The sequence below is a fragment of the Phaenicophaeus curvirostris genome, chromosome 1 (genome assembly GCF_032191515.1).
Source record: "Phaenicophaeus curvirostris isolate KB17595 chromosome 1, BPBGC_Pcur_1.0, whole genome shotgun sequence".
Taxonomy (NCBI): Eukaryota; Metazoa; Chordata; class Aves; order Cuculiformes; family Cuculidae; genus Phaenicophaeus; species Phaenicophaeus curvirostris.
Window position 1 is genome coordinate 202176035 of NC_091392.1, and position 18069 is coordinate 202194103.

At 43.8% G+C, this 18069-nt stretch overlaps 1 protein-coding gene across 3 annotated transcripts in view; it reads left to right on the forward strand.

Annotated features, from left to right (window-relative positions):
• The window catches only part of PSPC1 (paraspeckle component 1), a 61047-nt gene extending 47051 nt beyond the window's left edge, over positions 1–13996 (forward strand). Inside the window, exons 9-11 of one of the 3 annotated variants that reach the window (XR_011339723.1) lie at positions 10576–10680; positions 12942–13058; positions 13357–13996. The gene's annotated coding sequence lies outside the window, so the exon portion shown is untranslated. Of the gene's footprint in view, positions 1–6584; positions 6795–10575; positions 10681–12941; positions 13059–13356 lie in introns of those variants that run through there. The other 2 variants (XR_011339724.1, XR_011339725.1) reach the window with 2 other exon arrangements.
• Positions 13997–18069: the final 4073 nt, after the last annotated feature.

The following is an 18069-nucleotide window of genomic DNA, read 5'->3' on the forward strand; positions in this document are numbered from 1 at the left end:
CATTCAACTTTGAAAGTTGTTGCTGGCCTGCTCTGGGTGTCCTTATCTGTTCCATTTAGGACTTTGTTTCCTATTCTGTGTTAAAGGTTTTCTTTCGTTGTAAAGGGCTTTAGCTTTTCCTGATTATATGGAATATACAAGCTGTAAAAAACTATTTGGGGGTTGTAATACTAAACTCGATGCATATGGGTTAAAGGAAAGAATTGGATGCCAGATGCAGTGTAAAACCTGTTCTTTGCATGATTTCGCAAGTCGCTACTTCCCTTTCATATGATTTGTTAGTACACGGGTATGATGTGTTTTTGCTTAACCTGTTGTGTCATAGAAAAGGATTTGTGGCTTTTCTTGGGAGGGAAAAATAGACTTAGTTCTGGATTAATTTAATTTTAAAGTTTCTCTTTATCATGAGCTTTTATTATGATTTATACAATCAATGCACAATATTTAAGTGGTAGGATACACAAGAATCTAAAAAAATATATAGGTGCCTCTTATTGACTCATGCCTGTAGAGAGACTGCTATGAAGATTAGATAAGTGCTCTTTATTATTTACAGATGTGGGAGATAATAATGTACAAAAGCATGAAGATGCAGTTTGATCTCAACTTTGTTTGTTTCTTCTAAAATTCTGGAAGCTAACAGAATTAAAGCCTCCAGTTATGGCTCTGGATAAACTTAATTTAAGATTCTTAAATGTTGCAGAGTTCTGCTATGAATGAAACTAGTTCAGTGTAAACACGTAAATAAAATACGTGCTTTACTGGACAAAGTAAGTCTGAAAGTCTGTGTTTCGTTAAGATACGGAGCAGAGTAATGTTATCTGGGAGTAGGCTACGTATTTGTCTCATATTTTTAGTTCTTGCCTACATAACTTTAAAGAAACAGAGGTGGAATTTTATTAATGACGTACAGGAAAAGGCTAAATATACAAGACAAAATTGTGCTAAGAAAGGACCAATGTTCAAATACGTGTAACTTAATTTACTGATGCTTGCAACAGAGAATTTCTGTCAGGAGTTTAGTGAGCTCCTGCTTAAAGACAAATGCTGCCCAAGACTGATCCTGCTCTTATTGCAGGAAAAAGTTGTCTTTGCCTTGGTAATGATGAAACAGGAATAGGACTATGAGGAGTTAAGTTTATGAAGAACATAATTAGCCGGCCTCAGTGGTAAGTGTGAATAGTTGAACAGTCAGCACCCAAGGTAGCTTATGTGCCAACTGGATATGACTGCAGCTACGTGGCTCTCATAACCTTTCCAGGACTTGCAATATGGTAGTGCCTTCAGTTGTTTCAGCAGTTCTTCACCTCCCTTAGTTAATGAAGTTCCTTTATGGATACAAGGATGGTTTTCCAAGTCTTTGTCTCTACTGATTAGCAGATTTTAAGTCATGTTGGCAGTTACTGCAGTCGGGACTTGAGGGCAGTGTAGTCATGGAGTGCTTAAATCAGTATTTGCTCTGGCCAGTTACAGTTGTTTTAGTTTACACCTTTTCAGTCTCTGCAATATGCTTCCAAATGTCACCTTTCATGAATTATAAACATGGTTTTCTTAATGAGGTATTGATCTGAGCAAGCTTGAGTAGAGACTTAGGAAATATTAAAATACAAATTTATGAAAAATGCAGACCGGTTATACTTGTGCTGTCAACGACAGGTTCCTTTGATAACTTAGTGTGTTACAGAACATGGATCTGTTGAGTGATTATTGCAGTCTGGTTCCCCAGTTTGGCAATAAAGATGCAAACGCCTGGTTGAGGTGCTGAGGTACGTCTTGAAACTATTTGGAAGTCTTCATTCATTTTAGTTTCTACAGTGCAATGTAAACTACAGCAACTCAAAATTTATGCATAAATATGCCCTGTCAGAGCAGGGTACTCAGCAATTGGATGCTGATTGGATGGAAGATTTTGCAGAGCTAAGTTGACTGAGCTAGGTACTATATAAGGCAGAAGTAAAGTTGTGAGAAGGCAAGAACAAAGTTGAATTGAACAGGAGAGCAAACTGAGCTCCTTGAAGATAATCTGTAGAAAGTAGTGAAAGAATCTGATAAACAGGTAAATGTTTTCTTAACCCTTCAAAGAAATGGATGCATCAGCATGCAGAGCTGCGCTTTGAAATGTGGACTTCGTTGGAGAAGCTGCTTCTTGCTTATGTGGATTTTCTTTTCCAAGACATAGCAAATTATATTTGTAGTGTGTTAGAATGGACGTTTTTTCCTTGCATGCATCAAAAGGTACAAACAGGTAACTGAAGTAACAACTTCTATGTTCTAGTCTGTGTTCATAATCATTGTCTCATTACTTTATTGATGTTTACAAATTTGTCACTTGACATAATTTTGATAACTTATTTTTAAATGTGTTTTGTTATTGTGAGAATTTATAGTATGAGAATTATAGTATACGTCTTGAAATCTCTATGAACCGTGATGACGAATAGTGCCAACAGTCAGTCTCTTAGATTTGAAATATTCTAATCTTTAATATGCCACCACCTTTGCCTTTGCATGTAAGATGGTAACGAAAGTTCCCATGTGGGCTTGGCTTAGTCTTGTGCAAACATGGTTTCGTCATTAAGGCCTTTGCACTTTGTTTTTGAGTGAAGAAAGTTGTGGTCAACTAGAGTGTCTTTTAAGGGGGGGTGGGTAGTGGAAGAGTGATTTTTAATAGTATTCCTAACACACACCAAGATGCCTTATAGTTAAATCTATTGTTCAAAGTTGTAATTATTTCTAATGTCAAGCTTTTCTGTCCTCTTCACTGCATGTTAGCAGGTGCTTACTTAGCTCTACATAGATGAGAGCTGAGGCTTTATCCTTTTATTAATGTTTGATTATTTACTTTGTTATTTCACTTTGGGTGGGGGCAATAACTTTCTCTTACAGGCAGTAGCCTCTTCTAAAATAAGGAAAATTAAATGATAATAGAACATTGACATAAATCTTACTTAGTGCAGTGTCAGCAATATGCCCACTTGTGCAAGTCAAGGACAAAAAGCTGAGTTTGAGTCCAGGCTTGCCAGACAACAGAGCTCATACAGCAATAGTAAACAGAGTATCTTGGCTCTTCTGTTTTGTGCAGTTGAGTTCACGGCATATTCTACCTTAAAATTTTTCACCAAGCCTTTCGTGGTGTTTTGTACAACTTTTAGCCCAAGTCTGAATAGGAAACTGCTTAAACTGGGCAAGCGCAGGCTGGGGTTGTTGCAAGGACTAGTTATGTCAGACTGAAACAGAGCTGTAAATGCCTTCATCTCTACAAAACATAGGTTTTCATTGGAAATGGTACTTTGTATTCAACAGTACTTTGTGTTTTTTTCATAAACAGGTAAGTCTCTGTCAGTCGACCAGTATGTGATAGAGCATTTGCAGGATACCCTGCGGTTTATTGATGCCATTCTGTTGTCTTTGTCTTGACATATAGATTCCATTTCCTGTTTATTTCAGATGTAATGTAAGATTTTCTTTTTTCTACCAGTATGGTTTGATTATGCTGGAAGCTAGAAGTTGGTGTTCACTATTTGTCATTAAGGAATCAGAGATCAAAATTGCCACCCAGCAGAGTTAGCATAGGTGGGAAATTACCTAATTGAACAATGAACGACCAAATCTTTTGACAGGACTAGCGGCAGTGGGCACAGACTGACACACAAGAGGCTCTGTCTGAACATCAGGAAATGCATTTTTGCTGTGAGGGTGGGTGATGGAGCCCTGGCCCAGGTTGTGGAGTCTCCATCATTGCAGATATTCAAAAGCTGTCTGGACATGGTCCTGGGCCACTGGCTCTGGAGGACCCTTCTTGAGCAGGGGGTTGGACCAGATGACCACAAGAGGTCCCTTCCAACTCAACTATTCGGTAATTCTGTGATCTGAGCAAAGTTTTGACTTTACCAAATTTTATATGAATTGACATTCAAAGCCTATTACGTGCCTGGGTGTTTGACAGCTTCCTTACTAGGTGTCCTGTCACTATAGAGGCATCCATTGCTTAGTCCTGTTAAATTGTACCTTTTTCAAATGAAGCACTTAAAGATGAGAGTTCTTTGAGTGAATCTTGAGTTGTTGCTCTCTGTAAGGCCTGTGCGACCACAGCTTGCCCTGCCTGTTTCCCCAGCACAGTGTTATGGCTTCAGAGATTGTAGTCCCACAAAGATAATCAATTCTGCTGTCATTATTTTGGAAGAGGAGGTTAGGACACTGGCCTAACTTGGCACCTGCTGCACAAACGACAGGTAAGGAATCTTACAGGAGGGAGTGGGGAGTGTTGTGTGAAGTTGTGTAAAGCAGCATTGCTAACACTTGAGAAGTGGATGTGCTGTGTACCAGTGAGTTTCACAGTTCCTTAAGGATGCTGCTGTTTAAATTGGACGAAGTTGCATTATGCACAATCTAAGAAGTTTCCCTTGAGAAAGGAAGTATTTTTCCTTTTTCCACATAGTTTTTGGAAGATCCCGAATATCCTCAAGCTAGTGAGCTTCTTTCGTCTCAACTATACATAAATATTCTTATATAATACAGAAATTATGCTGATTTTCTGTAGTCTTAAAACTAAAATCTGAGAAAACCGAGGCTTTTCTTAGGCGTTGCTTATAGACATTTTTACTACTTTAAAACAATTCAGAATTTATTTTGAAATCAAGCTAAATCAATATTAATAGAACTATGCCTCTTTAAATGTGCCTAAAATTTTCTTAATGATTCTCAACTCAGATTGCATGCCTGTAAACTTGTTTGCACAATGTGTAGCTCAATGATATCCTGATTTCTGTTAAAGGAGTAGAGCAATACTGACTCTTGACTACTCTGTGCTGGTTTTAATGATGCCTGGTTCACAGCAGACTTTTCTAAATTTGTTTCAGACTGCATGTAAAGAAGCCTCTGAGAGGTGAACTCAGTTTCTAGAACCTGACACAAGCTCATGAAATTCTAACTGATTTCCAATGCCAGGTGATGCAGTGGTTTCAGATGCTTTTGACCTGCCAGATTTCTCAAGTTTCAATTCAGTGAAGTCATGTCTATACGTCATTATTTCTAGGTGAAAGAGATGATGAGGGTTAAAGGTTATTCCCTTGCTCCTTCAACAATTTTGTACTTCTTAGCTGTTCATGATAAGGTAAAGTATCATAAAATGCTCAGGAACATTGCATCCGTGTAATGGGGCACGTGAGTTCCCAGGGGAGAAAATGACACTGTTACTTGGATGTTTTTCCAAGCTGCTCGGCACGAACAGTCGTTGAAAGTAGAAATCTGAATATCTGAAGATGTTTCTGTTGCATTAGTGACAACATAAATAGAATGGATGACAATGGAATAACTGATGAGCCAGCTATTCTGGTGCTGCTGATTCCTCAACTTGACATGGCAATGTTAGCGAGCTATAGAGGGGAGGGGGGCGGATTCAGAAATACATGATTTGAATTACTGTCTCATAAAGGATTATTTTGTATAACTGGACTTTGTATAACTGGAGCCTTGCTGCTCACAAAACTTTGCTAAAATATGGTGTGTGTATATATAAAAAAAATACTATACAGTGCAATAGAAGCCTGAGTAATAAGAAGTTAAAGAAATTCCCTTCAGCTGTTGAAAACCAGACCTCTTTGAAATTGCAAGGGAGGCTTTTTTACCAAAGAAATAAATCCTCCTTTTGTATTAAATGCATGGTCTTATATCTAGAAAAATAATGTCTCATAAATGAAAAATGTTTTACTAAATTTACAAAGTACTTACAAGTTTCAGTGTCTTCAAATTCAGGCCTTGCTTCAACTGCACAGGTGAAATCTTTGACCTTTGTTTAAATATTTTCAGCCATGCTTATCGTTCCTTATACTGAAGAAATAGTTGCATGTGAGTGAAGTTCTGCAATCCGGGCAAAACAGAAAAATAAACGTCCTTTGATGGTTGTGTTGTCACTCATAGGGGTTTATCACCAAGACACCAGTACCTGCCACTGTTTTCTTTTTAGAAATCTGATTCTAGAGGAGGAATATTACTTTATGTACATTCCTCATTCTGTGTAAGATTCCAACCTCAGATACCCTGTGCCTTATGAACTGAAAAGTGTGGAACAGATGTAAAATGTTTTCAATAGTCTTGTCAAGAAAATTGGGTGCTTTGCTGGCTCAGTTGAAGAGGTATTGGCTGACTGAAGTAGTATTTGAGTGATCCTAGTGCTTCTAGGATCTTAATTTTGCTTCTGAGCCTTAATTTGGCCATCTTCACTTTTCCCCTTAAATACTCACATGCTTCTTGCTGTCTGCAAATACGTGCTCTTCAGGAGAGAACTTTGGGCACATAGGATTGGGAAAGGTTATGTTGCAGTTTGTCTCCTGTAACCGCTGGCAGATGTGTGGTGATGCCCAGGTGACAATTGATTTTCTTTGATGGTTTTATTGTTGCAAATGTGTCCTTCTGTCCTCAGCAGAGGCTACTTGTGATTAAGGTGAGCAGATTTAGCCAGCCTTGCGTAAAACCTAAGAGAAGAATGGGGAGGGTGAGATGGCTTGACCACTTAAAAATGTCTGGCACTGTATTTTCTGTCAGTACGTTAGCAGCCAATGTTGTTATCTGTTACCTTTTGATAGGTAAACCTGAACAAGTGCAAACACGAACACAGCTCTGCGGATCACCTCGGGTTCCCTTTGGAAACCCCACATAAATGGCCACAAGGGATTGTGTCTTTTCCTGAGAACAGCTCGGCAGTGGAATTCTTCTTTTCTGTGTGATGGATAGTGGCTCTGCTACTCTCAAAATGATACCTATGACTGCTGGTGCAAAATGTCATGTCTCGCTAGGTAATTTTTCAAGTAGATGCAAAATAAAGGGGTAAATGGAGGGAAATACGGGTTGAGGGGGGAAGCTCTTTGTTACAGTAGCTACCAAAAATCCTATACATTATATTTAAAAAAGTCAACACTCTTCTCTGTCACTGCCGAGCCAGTGACACTGCACAGCAAGGTAAATGTAAAACACCCTTTGGAATTGTAGGTTCTCACAGTTCTTTCTGCCTGGTCACTGCAGCGGCAGCTCAGAGCGGGTCTCGCTTAGCAATTCCATGTTGGAAAGGCAGTAGTGGAGACTTCTCTGCTGAGCTGCCAGCTGTGTTACTTGGGTAGGTTGTGCCAAGGAGCTGGTCTTCAATTTTCTTCGATAATGGCACAAAATCTGCACAGTATCACTCAGTTTGTGCGTGATGCATCTGTTCCTTTCAGAACAGGCAATGTTCTTGTACTGGTAGCCGTTAAGAATATTTCAGGTTCATTTTGCTTGACATCATACCCACCTTGAGCTTTAATTTAAAGAAAAGCTTTACTGTATGAATGAAGGTGTTTCGGAGTCTGTTTCTTTGAAAATAACTGTGCTGTGTTCCTGCTCTCTCTTAGAAATCTCCTCTTTATAGCACTTGCTGCTAGGATGCGTTTAGGTCTAACAAAGTAATTATTGTTAATCATAAACAGAAGGGTTTATGTGGGCTTATATAGGGTAGAGACGTTGGAATAGAATCATAGGATAACCAGGTTGGAAGAGACCCACCGGATCATTGAGTCCAGCCATTCCTATCAAACACTAAACCATGCTCCTTAGCACCTTGTCCACCCGTGCCTTAAACACCTCCAGGGAAGGTGAATCAACCACCTCCCTGGGCAGCCTGTTCCAGTGCCCAATGACCCTTTCTGTGAAGAATTTTTTCCTATTGTCCAGCCTAAACCTCCCCTGGTGGAGCTTGAGGCCATTCCCTCTTGTCCTGTCCCCTGTCACTTGGGAGAAGAGGCCAGCACCCTCCTCTCCACAACCTCCTTTCAGGTAGTTGGAGAGAGCAATGAGGTCTCCCCTCAGCCTCCTCTTCTCCAGGCTAAACACCCCCAGCTCTCCCAGTCACTCCTCATAAGGCCTGTTCTCCAGCCCCTTCACCAGCTTTGTTGCTCTTCTCTGGACTCGCTCCAGAGCCTCAACATCCTTCTTGTGGTGAGGGGCCCAGAACTGAACACAGGATTCGAGGTGCAGTCTCACCAGTGCCGAGTACAGAGGGAGAATAACCTCCCTGGACCTGCTGGTCACGCTGTTTCTGATCCAAGCCAAGATGCCATTGGCCTTCTTGGCCACCTGGGCCACTGCTGGCTCATGTTCAGTCGCTGTCAACCAACACCCCCAGGTCCCTCTCCTCCAGGCAGCTTTCTAGACAGACTTCTCCTAGTCTGTAGCACTGCACAGGGTTGTTGTGCCCCAAGTGCAGGACCCGGCATTTGGCCTTGTTAAACCTCCTGCCATTGGACTCTGCCCAGCAGTCCAGCCTGTTCAGATCCCTTTGCAGAGCCTCCCGACCCTCCAGCAGATCAACACTTCCACCCAGCTTAGTGTCGTCTGCATCTTTCTTGAGAATAGAGAATCCAGAAGAAATAGTGCAGTGGCAGAGATGTACTGTTTAAAAAAAACACTCCACACTATATAATCACTTCTAAATATTCGAGTTGTGGTAAATGTTTAATTTGTAACAGTACCACGTGGTCTTGCTGGCTGGTTTCAGTGGCTGTGCTCAAAAACCAACCAGACCGACTTGGCTGCAGTTTTGTCAGCAGCATCTACCAGTTGCCAGGAAACTGGCTCATCACTTCTCTTCAGTAGATCTGGGTGGCCAAGAAAGAGAAGGTAACACACGCTGGCTGTGTTGGGCCTTTGGAGGACTTAGCCCTGCTGTTTGTAGACAGGGGAAAAAAAGAAGAAAAGCCTGGTTATTATGATTTTCTTCATTACATGAAAATATAGACTGAAAGGTGGCCATTTTTTAGCTTCCCTTTAAGATGGGTATATATTTATCAATAGCTGGAATAGTTCACCACATGGAGGTTATGCCCCTGGACACTGGGTTTTGTCCAGATGACAAATCCAGCTTGGTCTCCAAGGTTGACAGTCATCATAATTGTATTTGTCCTGCTCAATTATTTGATTACTGGCACATACAGAATGACAACTCTGGCTGCAAAGGGTACATGGGCTGTGCTCTGTCACATCTGCTTTAGGAAGAAAGAACCATCTGGCTGAATATCTGTGTTATGGAATGGAGAGCAGAACTTTTGAAATGGGATATGTAGCGAGCTGCACTGTTGTGTGGGTAAAGGTGAAAAGGAAGCAAAGGGGAGAAAGGATGAATTATAACTGCACTTTTAATAGGACTTGGGTGTGCCACCTTTGAAATTGCATTTACTCTGATCTTTTTTTCAGCTGTATCTGATAAGGTAAATGTTAATTGTAAACATTCATGGTGGTTTTGTATGTCACTTCTGAGTTGCTTTTTGGGGCTGTTCCTGAAGCAAAGCTAGCCCGAAAAGTGCAACCTGTCTGTGGCTTTCCAAAGTAATTCTTCCTGTAATAAATACTTTGCAGGGTGTGCAGAGTTTTCTGATCATCAAACAGGACCTCGATAAATTATTGTAAGAACTCTTTATCTGAGTGTCCAGAGTTCTTCGTTCCCTTGCAGTGCCGTAACTGGGGTTTCCCAGGCCTTCTTCCTCTCTGCAGACAGTTGTTCAGGAATCCTTGGCTCTGCAACATCTGTGTCTGCTTCCCCAGCCTGAGTAGTGGATTATGTTGAACCTATCAAACATTGCAGCACTCACATTATCTTAAATGGGAAGCGATTGTGGAGAAGAGGTGATTTTAATTGGGAGTGGGGGAGGAGGGGATGTGTGCATGTGGGTGAGAGCAGGCTTCAAGCCCGAATGGTGGAGGCATTTAAAACACAGAACAATTATTTTGTATAAGTTCAGGATATTAACAGTTTGATATTTATGCGGTTTTGAATATAACTACAATAATTTTAATTAAGAATTGATAAATGTAATAGGAATTAAATGGTACTCTGACTTGCTGTTCTTCCAGCTGAACTTACTGCAAATGCAAGCAGATCTATTGCCAAAGTTGTGCAAAGACAAAAGTCTTAAACTTTTCCATCAGTTTCTAATGCTTTTAGTATTAGAAGGTAATTTAATGATACTTGAGATCTGAGATGTTATAAAACAGGGTAACACTTTCCTCCAGTTGGGTTGTATGTATGAGGCTCTTGTTTGTGCTTCCATAGCCTTAGTGCAGCTCCAGGTTCTTGGGGTTCATTAACAGCTCTGTGTTGTGTGCAGGGATCCTTGGTATTGAAGGGGCAATAAAATGGAAAGGGTGAAGTGTCACTTTGGCCACACGCATGGGTAGGTCTAGAAGAGAACACTGTTGTCTGATATTTGTGAAAAGAGAAATGCCTTGGGGTTCTTCGGAGCAGAACTGCACTTAATGTACTCCAAGCAGACATATAAACATGTAAGAACTTGTTAATGTTCTTGGAATAGCTGTTTTTAAAATGCTGAGGTAGTAAAATTCCATTTAAGATCTTTATAGAGAAATCTCTGTAGCAGCAACTAAGTGGTAAGAATGGGTAGAGAAGAAATGGATTTTTTTCCTGGTAATGTGAATTTTTATTATGGTTTATTTCTCCATATTATATTTATGGGTATTTGAAAAGTGAAGCTACTGTACTTTCTGGTTTGCTTCAGGTGTCACAGTTATTTATTGTCTCTTTGGTTTTTTTAGGTTACTATTAAAATCCTAAAATGCAGATGACGACTGGCTTGTGCAGAATCCCTCTGCTGTCTTATGCACACAAAAAGGAACCCTAAACCAAGTGTTAGTACGAAGGTATGTATTAGGGTATTTGGCTTTATTCAGCAGTTACTGAAATTAAGAGCCCTTATTTGCTCCCCTTTGAGATCTCACTGAGAGTAATTCTGCTTCCACACTTCAAATACCTGCTTTCAGATAATGTAATTCCTTGCATAATTCCTGTCATGTGTAAACAGAATCCTTACACGCTCTCCACAGAAGCTCTGTCTCCTTATTTTTAATAACCTTTATTCTCTACCTGCTGTGCCTCATTGCTTCTGGGAAAGGAGGCTGAGGGGAGCTGGGGTTGTTCAACCTGGAGAAGAGAAGGCTCTGGGGAGATCTTAGAGTGACCTTCCAGTACCTGAAGGGGCTACTGGGGAGGGACTTTCTACAAGGGTATGGAGTGATAGGACAGGGGAGAATGGCTTTAAATTGAAGTGGGGAAGATTTACATTAGACATTAAGAAGAAATTCTTTAGGCTGAGGGTGGTGAGGCACTGGAACAGGTTGTCCAGGGAAGCTGTGGCTGCCCCATCCCTGGAGGTGTTCAAGGCCAGGTTGGATGGGGCCTTGGGCACCCTGGTCTGGTAGGAGGTGTCCCTGCCTATGGCAGGGGGGTTGGAACTGGATGATCCTTAAGGTCCCTTCCAACCCAAACCAGTCTGTGATTCTGTGAGGTCCCTGGGGCAGGCCAGCACAGGGCACAACGCTCCAGAGGTCTCACCAGCTTTCCTTGCAGCGCAGGGTGCTGTTGCCGGCCTTTGTGGCCAGGGTGCGTTCTTTGCTCATGGTGGTTCTTGGATGTGGGAGTTCACCGGGACCTGCAGGTTCTTATCTGTAAAGTTGGCCTTGTTTCTGCCCTTCCTGTGACATTTGCTTTCCTCGAGTCCTTGCCCACCTCTCCCAAGTGCTGTGCCCTTTCAGTGAGAGGGAGTGGCCTCTCAGCGCCCAGTCGACTCCCTTGGCCCTTGGGGCTGCCTCCCATCAGGCCCAGTGCCCATGTGTCCAGTTGGAGCGTTCCCTGTCCTGTTTCCTACCTGATATAGGGGAGGTGGCACTGGGGATGTGGGAAAACTGATCAGTGCCTTTAAAACTCGTGGTCAGAAGAGAAGCAGGAACAGAAAACACTTGATTTTTTTTTTTTTTTAAGTTTGACTCAAAGGAGATTTTTCTACCCAGCTGACATTTTGTCTTGACCTGTTGGGAATTCGGCGTCTGAGCTTGTCCTCACATACGAGATCCCCTGTGTGATAGAGCTGCTGGAAGCCTCGGCGTTTGGCAGGTTTCCCAGGCGTGTCACGATTTCTCTGTCTTCAACTTAGTTTCCTTCCTGTGAAGGAAGGAGCGGATGGCCAGGCTTCCTGGGAGATACAAGTGTTTCTTTGACTGGTAAAATAATGACTACTTGTCTCAGTGGAGTGATAAAATCCTTTCTTTCTCTTTCCCCACTGTTCATTTGCGTGTGTGCGCTTCAGATTGCAGCGAGATCCTGGCTGAAGCTGCCTAATGGGCTCATTAAATTGCCTTAAAAACTGAGGGAAGATTAGATAAAAATGTGGGCAGGTCGCATTGTACTTGGGGCAGAGCGGGCAGCAGCAAGCTGTGAGTGACAGGACACTGGGAGAGGGAGTGACATCTAGGCAGTTAGTTTGCTCTTCCTTATCTCCACAGAATTATAGAATCATAGAATCACTAGGTTGGAAAGGACCCACTGGATCATCGAGTCCAACCATTCCCATCAATCACTAAACCATGCCCCTCAGCACCTCATCCACCCATCTTTTAAACACCTCCAGGGAAGGTGGCTCAACCACCTCCCTGGGCAGCCTGTTCCAGTGCCCAATGACCCTTTCTGTGAAATATTTTTTCCTAATGTCCAGCCCAAACCTCCCCTGGTGGAGCTTGAGGCCGTTCCCTCCATGCTGCAGTAGAGAGTGAGAGCTGGCCTTGGTGCGTCACCACATCCTTCCTTCAACTCTGAAATCCATCTGCACACAGTCCTGGTGTGCCAGGAAATGCACTGGGCCCAGATCTGACTTGTAGTGAGGTCAGAACATTCTGTCAGGCTGCTGTGTGCCTTACCTCCTGGTGACCTCTTGCAAGGGCCATGTGGGAAAACGTTAGTGTTTCCCAGCTCTTTAATGAACTGCATCTGCTAACACTTTGCTCTGTAGTTTCCTGTTTGAGTCTTGCTGTTTGCTGTACTTCAAGTGCAAAAGTCACTAGCTCCGTGTCTCCTGTAACTGCTCAGCCTGAGTCCTGCTTGTGCCTGAAAACGTTCTCCATTGCTCCAGGTTTCAATGAAAACCGCTGGTGGCCACACGCCCTCAGAACTGAAGGTGGCTTCCTGCCATACCGTGATTATGTGCAAAATGCTGTGCTTCAAGCTGGAATTACAAGGACCAGCAGGGGTGAGAATACAATCATGTTCATAGAATCATAAAATTGGTTGGAAAAAGACCTTTGGGATGATAAAGTGCAACCATAGCATGTCATTCTTTAGAGCACTTACCACAAGTCACAATCACTGTTGTTTCTTTTGTGCTCAGTTCTGGTCTCTTATTTTTGAGCTTGATGTGTTCTTTTTTCCTTGTTGCTGTCTGTGCTCTTGAGCGCAAGAATAATGCTGTTATCAAATAGAAGAGTAATTAAACCTGTGGAGAGGGATGAATTCCTCACTCACTCAAGCTGTATTCGTTCTGCTTGTAGACAGGTCTGCCCCGCGAGACCTGAGGGAAACGGGGCTGTTGGATCTGTTGCGAAGAAGAGCAGCAGGGAGGTGATGTCCCCCCCAGCACCCCAGGCCTGAAGATTCAGTGAAAGAATCTGAATGTGATGTCTGCTCGTGCTGCTGAAGGTGCCTTTTCCTGATTGAGGAGTCGAGTTGCAGCTTTTGTGGGGTTACACTCTGGCCTCTGTCCAGGAAGGTGGGAGCCAGTGTTGGGCAAAGTCGAGCACTAACTAGTAAAGCTTGGCCCTGTTTTTATCTAGACTGTACTGGAAGCACATTTTCTTTCTGTATCTCCAATACTGGTAGTGGGAAATGGTTTTGATAAAAGGATTCGTGTTTGTATGTTACAAAAGAAATCAGAGAAAATGATCTATTAAAAGACTGCTCCTTGGCGAAATGATTGGTTTTGGACTAAAAAGTCTTTAGAGTTAAATGAGTAAAAATATTTTCAAGCATTAAAACTACCTGGCAGAAGATAGGAAAGTGGTGGGTTTTATATTTAAAGGACAAAACAATAGTAGAGATTGTGTTTAAGTTGCTGTAGTTTAAAAAAGCACAGGTGTATTGCTTACTGTGAGAAAAGGGTCTGAGCCAGCTATGGCTGAAAAGGCCTGGAAGGAGATATTAACCAGAGGAGAGATGGAAGCAGCAGCAGCATTTCACTGTGTGTGCAGTCAAGGTGGAATGTAGGATAAAAATATCTGCTGCATGAACATAGTCCAGTAAAGAACCACAGAATGGTTTGGGCTGGAAGGGACCTCAAAGATCATACAGTTCCAACCCCCCTGCCATGGGCAAGGACACCTCCCACCAGACCAAGGTCCCATCCAACCTGGCCTTGAACACCTCCAGGGATGGGGCAGCCACAGCTTCCCTGGGCAACTTGTGCCAGTGCCTCACCACCCGCATGGTGAAAAAATTCCTCCTTCTGGTCTGGTCTAATCTGCCCCTCTCCAGTTTGTAGCCATTGCTACCTCTGCTATCACTATGTCTTTGTAAACAGTCCCTCCCCAGCTTTCTTATAGCCCCCTTTCAGGTAGTGGAAGGTCGCTATAAGATCTCCTCAGAGCCTTCTCCAGGCTGAACAACCCCCATTCTTTCAGCCTGTCCCCGTATGGGAGGTGCTCCAGCACTCGGATCGTCATTGTAAGTCTCCTACAAGATGGTGTCCAGCCCCATGCTGGGCTCTGCCAGCAGAGCACGGCTGAGCCGGGACAAGGAAAGCCATCTTTGTGGTCTCTTCAGCACCTCTGAGGCTGCAGCTGGAGCCCAGGGACCAATTCAGGGCTCCCGAAGGAAAGGTGGATGTGGGAACAAAGCCAGAGGAGGGTACCAGGACCAGCAGGAGGTTGGAGCAGAGGGGCTCTGGCAATAGGGGGTGGAGTTTGTTTGGCCTAGAAAACAGGAGGTTGGAAATTTTACTTCAGCTGAAGAAGAGAAGAGATGGAGCCAGGCTCACCTCAGCGCTGCAGCGTAATGAGGGAGCCTCCTACAACTCTCAGTGTGGGCAAGAGCTGCATCGTACCAGATCAAAGCAGTGCCCGTCAGCGCTGTCCTGCTGTGCTGAACTGGTCCCTCCCTGCTGTGGAACCACAGGGAGTTCTTGCAGGGCTTCTCTTTCCGGAAGGGTGAAGGGCAGGCTCTGGCCTAGAGGGCTCGGAGGGTTAGGGAGCTGCATCCTGCTGCTTATAGGAATAGGAACTAGCCCACTGGTCAGACAGTAGAGCCAACCTGGGATAGCAAGGGACATTTCAGCTGCTGGCATGTCTCCTATGCAAACTTTCCCAGCCAGGTTGTCTCAACCAGCTCTGGCTGTTACTGTTTGGGGCAGTGAGAGCAGCTTTGCCCCCATTGGCTGGAGGATTCTGTTTGGTGTAAGAAGCGCGACTGCTGTACCAGCCTAACTGAGCTTTCCTTCTGCTTCTCTGGGGTAGGGAAAGTCACAGCTCCAGGGACCACAACTCCGTCAGAAAGCGAGTATCTGTGATACAGGCTCCAGCTGTCACCACCCAGGTAATGCTGCCGGCCTCCAGCTCTGGGTGAAAATGTTTGTGCCACTGGCCCGTGTCCAAACAGTTGGGATGGATCCAGGTTTGGAGCCCGGAGCAGCTTCCCTAGAGGTCGTGACAATGTCTTCAGTTCCTGCTCATGTAGTTTGGGTGTCTGAACCACGGAGCTTTCCCTGCTGCTGTTCTCTCAGTCCCTGCCAGCAGTAGCAAAGCACAGGGGCTCCTCACAGTTCACACCAGGGAAGAAATCTAACAACTCCTCAGGGGAAAAAAAGCACTTGCAGCTCATCATGGACCAACAGCTGTGACTGCTGGGGAGAAAGGGTCAACTTGAAATAAAAAAGAAAGAGCTTCTGCCTTGTATCTTCCTTCTGGCTGCAAACCTGCTGTGGTTGAAGAACTGAGAATTTTTAAGAGACCCTTTTTTAACCATAGTTTTCACTGCTGCTGCCTGGTCCTGTCACGTTTGTATCCCTTGCTCTCTGCTTTTACTGCTTTTTCTTATTTCTTTCTTCCTTTCTGAGAGAGGTTCGGAATCTGAAAATCATTTTTCTATTTATGGGGGACACAGAAAAGCTGAGGGATTGTAAAGCATGAGGATTGAAGGATGGGTTTGCAGTGTGTGCTTGTGCTGCCCCAGTAGCTGAGAAAACTGTGGCCTTTATAGTTCTCTTGCATTCTTAAAAGGGAAAGTTCCAGTACAGCTCCATGGTACAGAGGGAGCTGTCAGCAAAACTCTGCTCCTGCCTTTCCCCTCCTCTGAGACTGACCTCGAGGAAAAGGGTTTTACTGGCTGGTTTCCAGTTCAGGGGCAGGAAAAGGGCGATTACAGAATTCCAGCATGTTTGGACACCCCTCCCTGGGTGCTGTCTGTCCCTTACACCTTCTTCCATCCAGAGCAAGCAGAAACTCCATCTCGTTTTTGCAAAATCGGTACAGAAAGCCCCGGGGAGCTGGGGTGAAGGCAGCTGCAGCACCAACCTTCCCCAGCTGGGGAGGAAGCCAGGAGCACAACTGCTGCTGCCAGAGCAGCGAAGGTGATGGATCCGAGCCTTCCGAACAGTTTATTGCCAGAGCAGCTGAGAGTGACTAGAGCTGCTTGGCCTCGCTGAGAGAGCAGCGAGAAGAAACAGAGCGAGTACTTCACAGGCATTTCTCCACAGTGCCTAAAGAATTGGTTTTTATTGGAGCTACTTTCTCTGCATCATTTGTTCATCAAAACCTTTTTTCTTAGCAACTGGATAAAACCCACATAACAAAATAAACCCAAACTGTCTTCAAACAGCTTTTCATAAGCCTTTTATGCATCATCAGCAGGGATTTTTAAATTTACATCACCAACTAAAACAAAAAGGTGGCTGCAAATCCATCCCTCAAGAAAAGTATCAAGAACACAAATTTCATTCTCATGTCCTGTCAAACTCCTCCCTCTTTTCTTATAACGCCTCAAGGAAAAAAAAACCATACTCCAACCACCCCAAATCCCCAAAACTCCAAACCAAATCCCCCCAAACCAGCTGCCTTTGACAAACCGCTGCTACGGCAGCTCCTGGACCGTCCCCAGCCTGAGGTCAGACTGTACAGCAGTGTCTAAACAGCATCTGTCTTATGGGCACCTGCTCAAAAACCCCGTGATCCCCGCGGTGAACCCCTCAAACAGTGACCTGGGCACCGCTCTGCTGTACAGAGCTCACCACACGCCCTCTGCTGCTACTGGTCCAGTGTGGGAGTAACTGGGGAAAGACTCTGTGTACATGGAAACTTGCTCCAACAGAAGGAAACACAAACACACTTGGACTCTTCCTTAATTCAGCTCCCGTAGTTTCACACAGTGTCTTAAGTGCAGCCCCGTGAAGCCCGGAGCGCCGGTTGTGCCAAACCTACTTCTCACCCCGTGTTTTTCAAGCATTTCACGTGTTCACACGTAGCAAAATGAGGTACTGAACACACTTCAGAGAGAGGAGGAGCTGCCAAGTCTCTCCAAACTCGACTCGTTAAATACGTTAAATCCTATCAATACTGTCTGCAAAAAGTCAGGCAACGACGCTAAAGCCAACTTGTACGTCGCTTCTAGAGCTTAACGTGACATCCCACAAAACTGAAATAGTGCTTTGTTCCTCACTGAAGGCGTCTCTCACACAGGGAAGTTCTTTAAACTTTCCAAAACCAAATATTCAAACTGGGTAACGGAACTTGATGTTAAAAAGTCACAGTTCTCAAGAGGCTTTTTAACTCCTCTGTGCTGTTTTGATGGCGAGTGCTCACAATACATGAAGAATCCACCCACAGGAGTTATAAGAGAGGCACCTTGTGATGTGTAAAATGACACCTGGCAACCGGAACAGCAAAGGCACCAGCAGGAAGGGCTTTTTTTCTTTTTTTTCTGTTTGTTTTTTTTTTCCCCCACTTTTCAAGGTTATTTTACAAAGAAAATATTCGGTACTTCATACAGAAGCATTACATTTGTATTTCATAGCACAGGACCCTGCTGTCATCTGATAAATGGGTCATTTAAATAAAAAAAGAAAGATAGCAGCTCTTTGCACTGAGGAACTGAATTAAAGGTCAATCCCTGTTCTTATCCATCAGGCTGAGCAGCTCTGAAGTCCTCTCTGCCTGTCTTGATTATAAAAAGCACCACCTGCACCATTAAGGTACTGAGTTTCTGGGGTTGCTGGGCCA